The sequence below is a fragment of the Hibiscus syriacus genome, unplaced genomic scaffold, assembly GCF_006381635.1.
Source record: "Hibiscus syriacus cultivar Baekdansim isolate YM2019G1 unplaced genomic scaffold, ASM638163v2 tig00110610_pilon, whole genome shotgun sequence".
In the NCBI taxonomy this organism is placed as follows: Eukaryota; Viridiplantae; Streptophyta; class Magnoliopsida; order Malvales; family Malvaceae; genus Hibiscus; species Hibiscus syriacus.
Window position 1 is genome coordinate 3,107,161 of NW_024062800.1, and position 5,477 is coordinate 3,112,637.

Genomic DNA, 5,477 nt, shown 5'->3' on the forward strand with positions numbered 1-5,477 from the left:
AGAGCAAAGATTAGCTGAGTAAGGAGTGCAACAGAGATCATTAATCAAATGTTAACTCATCAGTAAATACAGGACAATTATGTCTACTTTTGATAATTAGATGGCATGTATTTGAACTTATGAAAATTCTCTGAAATGTATTAAAGTTATAATTTTTTTAATATGTTACAAAGAATGTGTAACACCCCCAACCCGTATCCGACCCGGATACGAGTCCGAAGTGTCACATTGACTTTTCAAACATTTATTCGTATCAAATAGTGAGTAATTTAAAAACTTTGATAACATTTAACTTATTCAAAATGTTTACAAAATATATCAGAGTTCATACAATTTATATCTTTAGACTACATGCCAACTACACTCTATATACAGTACCTATATTTTATGATCTGACATTTGGTAAGGAAAACTGACCTGTCTTGCTCCGCATTACTCTTTACTCTTCTCGAAACCTACGTGTGAAATAATCACACGCTAAGTCGAAGACTTAGTGAGGCATAACAACTTATAATGCACTTCATAACATATATCAATACATGCATGTTCTGTTCTATCATGTTATACCAATTCCATGCATTCTTCGTATCATATAAAATCACATCAGATTAATTACAGTAAATACATACATACACATAATTCATCATTAACAGTTTATCATGTAATCACATACTTTTATGGTTAACCTTTTCAATCAAACACTATACACACACAACATCATACCATTTCTATAACATTTATCATACCACTAACATATATTTGTTCATATCTCTGGATTAGCCCATGTACATATGTGAGAACTGTAGATATGTGAGTCTATTGAGGTTGTGCACCACTATGCTGTCATCACAGCTCATATAAATGTCCCGAAGGACCTATCCAGAGGTTATAAAGATCCTCGGTAACTATCCAGAGGTCATAAAGATCCTCGGTAACTATCCATAGGTCCCGAAGAACCTAGGTAAACTGTCTATATGTTCCTTAGAAGGTATACTGTCCATATGTCTCGAAAGACATAGGTAAAACTGTCCATATGTTCCGTAGAACATAAGTAAACCCTCGACTCTTGGCATGCCAACTATACCCCTAGCTCTCATGACACATAACATGGGCGTTATCATTTATTTCATTTCAAATATTCACATAAACTTGTAATTCACTTTCACATATCACGTATCACATAGCTTCTTTTCATATTATCACATAGTCACATAGTTCACTTACTCATAGAACATTTTCATATGAGTCACTTTTACATGTCACATAGCTTATATACTTTCTCACGTAGTTACATAGATCCATATCATATAACATATATCACAAAGTGCACATAATCACACATATCATATCATATAGCTTAGATCATTTCTCAGTTATTCATATAAACATACATATCATATCTTGTTCACATATGATCATATATGCTTCATATAACACATAGAACACTTTCTCCTAGCTTATATAAATTTTCAGAGTCCTTTCATATTACCTGATGACATATATCATATATATATAATAACAGATATCATATTATCTACCTTATGCTCCATTTCTTTGTATTCCCTTTTTCATATCAGCATACCTTTAAATATTCTTATATGTCCTATCAATATCCTGTAAACTTACTCATATTCTCATATATCATATTTTAATATAATTTGTATAGTAATACTCTATAATTGTATCATATAATGATTTTACCCAAGTACTCTTTTATAAAGTTTATATTACATGTTCAATTAGTCTCATGCTATCTTATAAATAATTTCCATTTATTTTATATCATTTTTCTTTTCCACTCACATAAACCATCTATTTATTTAGTTCAATTTCTCATGACTTCCACAATACTCTTTAATAAAACTTTGTAGTTGTTCACTATAATACATAAACCATAGTTTCCTTTAATTTATCAATCTTCCCTATATTACTTATGTATCCTTATTTATGCCCTCGAATTTATACTATTCTCTTAGAGTCTCCTAACATTTCTCGTATAATCACTTATACCATATCATATAACTTATTCCATGTTCTTCCATTATTACATAATAAAGTCTTACATAAATCATATAGCATATACAAAGCATGTCATTATCTTTAGTCATGCATACATACAATCAATGTAATACAGATAATCACATAATTATAACCACACATAATCATGTCCATGACTTCATGCATATTACTCTAGGAAATAGACTCATCGTAAGTCTTATTTCCATTAAACACTACTTATCACTAGTATGCACTCACCTTGGCCTCACTAGTCAATTTCAATCTCTTATCTTTCCCTTGATCGATCTTACTTGCCAAATGTTCCGGAATTGCTTTACGCGCAGAATCTACATAAATGTACATTTTGAGGCAATCATTAGATACCTACACCTTGTAATTAGATACTAGCAACTTAAACGAACTTATTAAACCCATATTCACAATTTCCTTTAGGGGGAATCGGTTCCCTACTAAGGGGGTATCGATTCCCTCATGACATTCTGGAAATTTTGTTCGTTTGAAGGGGTATCGGTTCCCCTTGAATGGGTACCGATTCCCCTTGCCCAGAAATCATATTTTCAACCCGAAAATTACTTCATTTCCTCTCAAACCCTTCATATATCATCCCCTTTTCATTCTTAACTCTAGTACACATACTTGAACCAATCTATATTCATTTATTTCATCTTAAACCTCAAAATCTTATCTTCCATATGAGATTCAAGAATCATACCAAATTTTCAATGTGTTCTAATTCCAATTCTAACACTTCATACTTCTTAATTATATTGATGACAAGTCAAATTCATCCTTAGAATTTCAAAAACCTTACCATATCAAAATTTCATCTTAAAACTCATATTGCAAATTCCTTCATAATTCCTTTATCTTATTGTTTAAATCCCATATAAGCTTTCCTTAAGCTTATTTAATACCCAAAGAATCAAAACTAAGCTTAAAACTCAAGAATTAACCAACTGAAATTAAACTTACCTTTGCCTTGCTCTCCCACGTATGAAGAAGAAGAAAGGAGAAGAGAACTCTGGATGTTTCTCAAATTTCCCACGTTTATATTACCTTAAAAGGAAATATAAAAATCTTTCTGGTCAAATGACCATTTAACCCTTAATTTCCTTTAATAATTACTAATTAACCTTCATCATATACACATCCAATAATCCTTGAACTATTTCATTCTTATACTTTAGTCACCAAATTCTGAAACTTTACAATTTGATCACTAACCCGGAATTGAGGATGTTACAGAATGTTTTATTATTATATTAAAATATTTTATTTTATGTTCGAAATGAAATTTTATGGGATTTACAAATAAATAAATGTTTTTAAAAGTCATGTGACACCTGTGACTAGTGTACGGAAACATATATGGGAAATATGTGTTACATTTGTTGGTATCAGAGCTAGAAGTTTAGCTGATTCTCGGTCGAAACTGGGTTTATTTGAATTTAGAAAAAGGGTTGCATGTCATTAAGATTGTCAAGGTTACTGATATGGTGTCATTAAAGTGTGATTGATGTCACTCCTTACTAACTTGAGTATTATTATTATTATTATATATCTCCTCCTATTATATGTCGAAATCTTCAAACTTGCGAAGAACGGGAACAAGAAATTAGAGAAAAATTGGGTAGCAAAAGTTACGAGGCTAATAGTCAGCAACCGATTTCATCTGAAAATGCTAGTGCACCTGCACATCAGGGTATGTCTGTGCTAGAGTTTGGAGCTTTTATGTAGGCTCTATATGCCATTCTGACTCGATTTCAACCTCCTCCGCCTTCCCCTGCTCCTCTAGTATCGCAGATGTTGATCCCAAAAGAGCTTAAGAGTTTAGGAGCTCCTGAGTTCCATGGAGAAGAGGATGAAGGTCTTTTGGAGGCTGAATTATGGCTAAATAATGTTATGCTAATGCTTGGAAGTCGTCACTGCTCGAATTCTTAAAAGATAGGTAGAACTGTATCTTTACTTCGGGGATCAACTCGAGTATGGTGGTCAAATACTACGATGTATGCATCACCAGAGCAAGTGATTTGGCAGTTCTTTCATGAGGAATTTAAGAACACGTATATTGGGGAGCAATTAAGATGAGCGATGCTGTTGAAGTTCCTTAATTTGAAACAAGGTGATTGAGAAATACATGAGTAGGAGGCAGAATACAACAAGCTGAGCCATTTTGCTATTAAGGTAGTTCCCAATGACAAGGCTCGACGTAATTGGTTTATTGAAGGTTTGAGGCCAAAGTTGAAAGAGATGATGTTGGCTTTAAACTTGCTTAGCATGCAAGAAGTCATAAAACGAACTAAGGCTATTGAAAGAGCTCAAGAGGAGACTCTAGCAGCCGATCAGAGTATACAGACGGGGAAAAGAATTGAAATGTCTTCAATTCCTCATCATGCTAAGAGAGGCAATGGCTCAAGTTCCATATATACTGATAGAGATGGTTCTGTTGCAATTTTGTAGAAAACTAAGCAATCCCGGTCTTTTGCTGCTAGCTCGGGTAGAGCATTTGAAGATAGAGCTCTATATCAGACATGTGGTAAATTTCACCGTAGAGTATGCAGATTTCTCAATGGAACTTGTTTCTATTGTGGTGAAACTGGTCACTATGCTCGAAACTGTCCTAAGAAATCCAGGGATAATTCGACACAATATGAGAGATCTGTGGCAGTTTCTAATAGGAGCAGAGGTAGAGGTAGATCTAGAGGATAATCTGAGTCAATTTCATGACAAGAGACTCAGGGAGTATCCAGGATTTACAAAATTAAGACTAACGAGTATCGAGATGACCCATAGATCTTAACAGGTACATTCCATCTTTTTGATGAACCCGTGTTTGTTTTGGTTGACCCTGGTTCTACACACTCCTACATTAGTACAAAGTTGGTTAGAACTAAAAGAATTCCTTTAGAACTAATTTTTAGTGAGATGATAGCGGTAAACCCTATGGGTCATAGTGCGAGAGTAATGTGAGCATGTAGAAAATGCCCGATAAAGATTTAAGGGGTTAGGTTCCCGAAAAAATTGATGGAGTTGCCCTTCGATGAGTTTGAAATTATTTTGAGCATAGTTTGGTTGTCTCCACAGTATGGATGGATTGATTGTCACAAGAAAATATTATTTTTGAAGGATGCGGAAGGCTCTGAAATTGTAGTGATCGGCGAAAAAGCAAAATCATCATCCAATATGATATCAGACATGACTGCAAAGAAAATGATGTCAAAAGTATGTATAGATTTTCTAGCTAATGTGATAAAAACTCGAGTATCGGAAGCGAGATTAGATGATATTCCAACGGTCAGCGAGTTTCCAGATGTTTTTCGGGAAGAGTTACCAGGATTACCTCCAGACCGTGAGGTGGAATTCCAGATTTAGGTTTACTCGGGTTTTGAACCTATCTCTATGGCTCCATATCAAATGGCCCAAACAAATTTAATAGAATTAAAGGCCCAATTACAGGA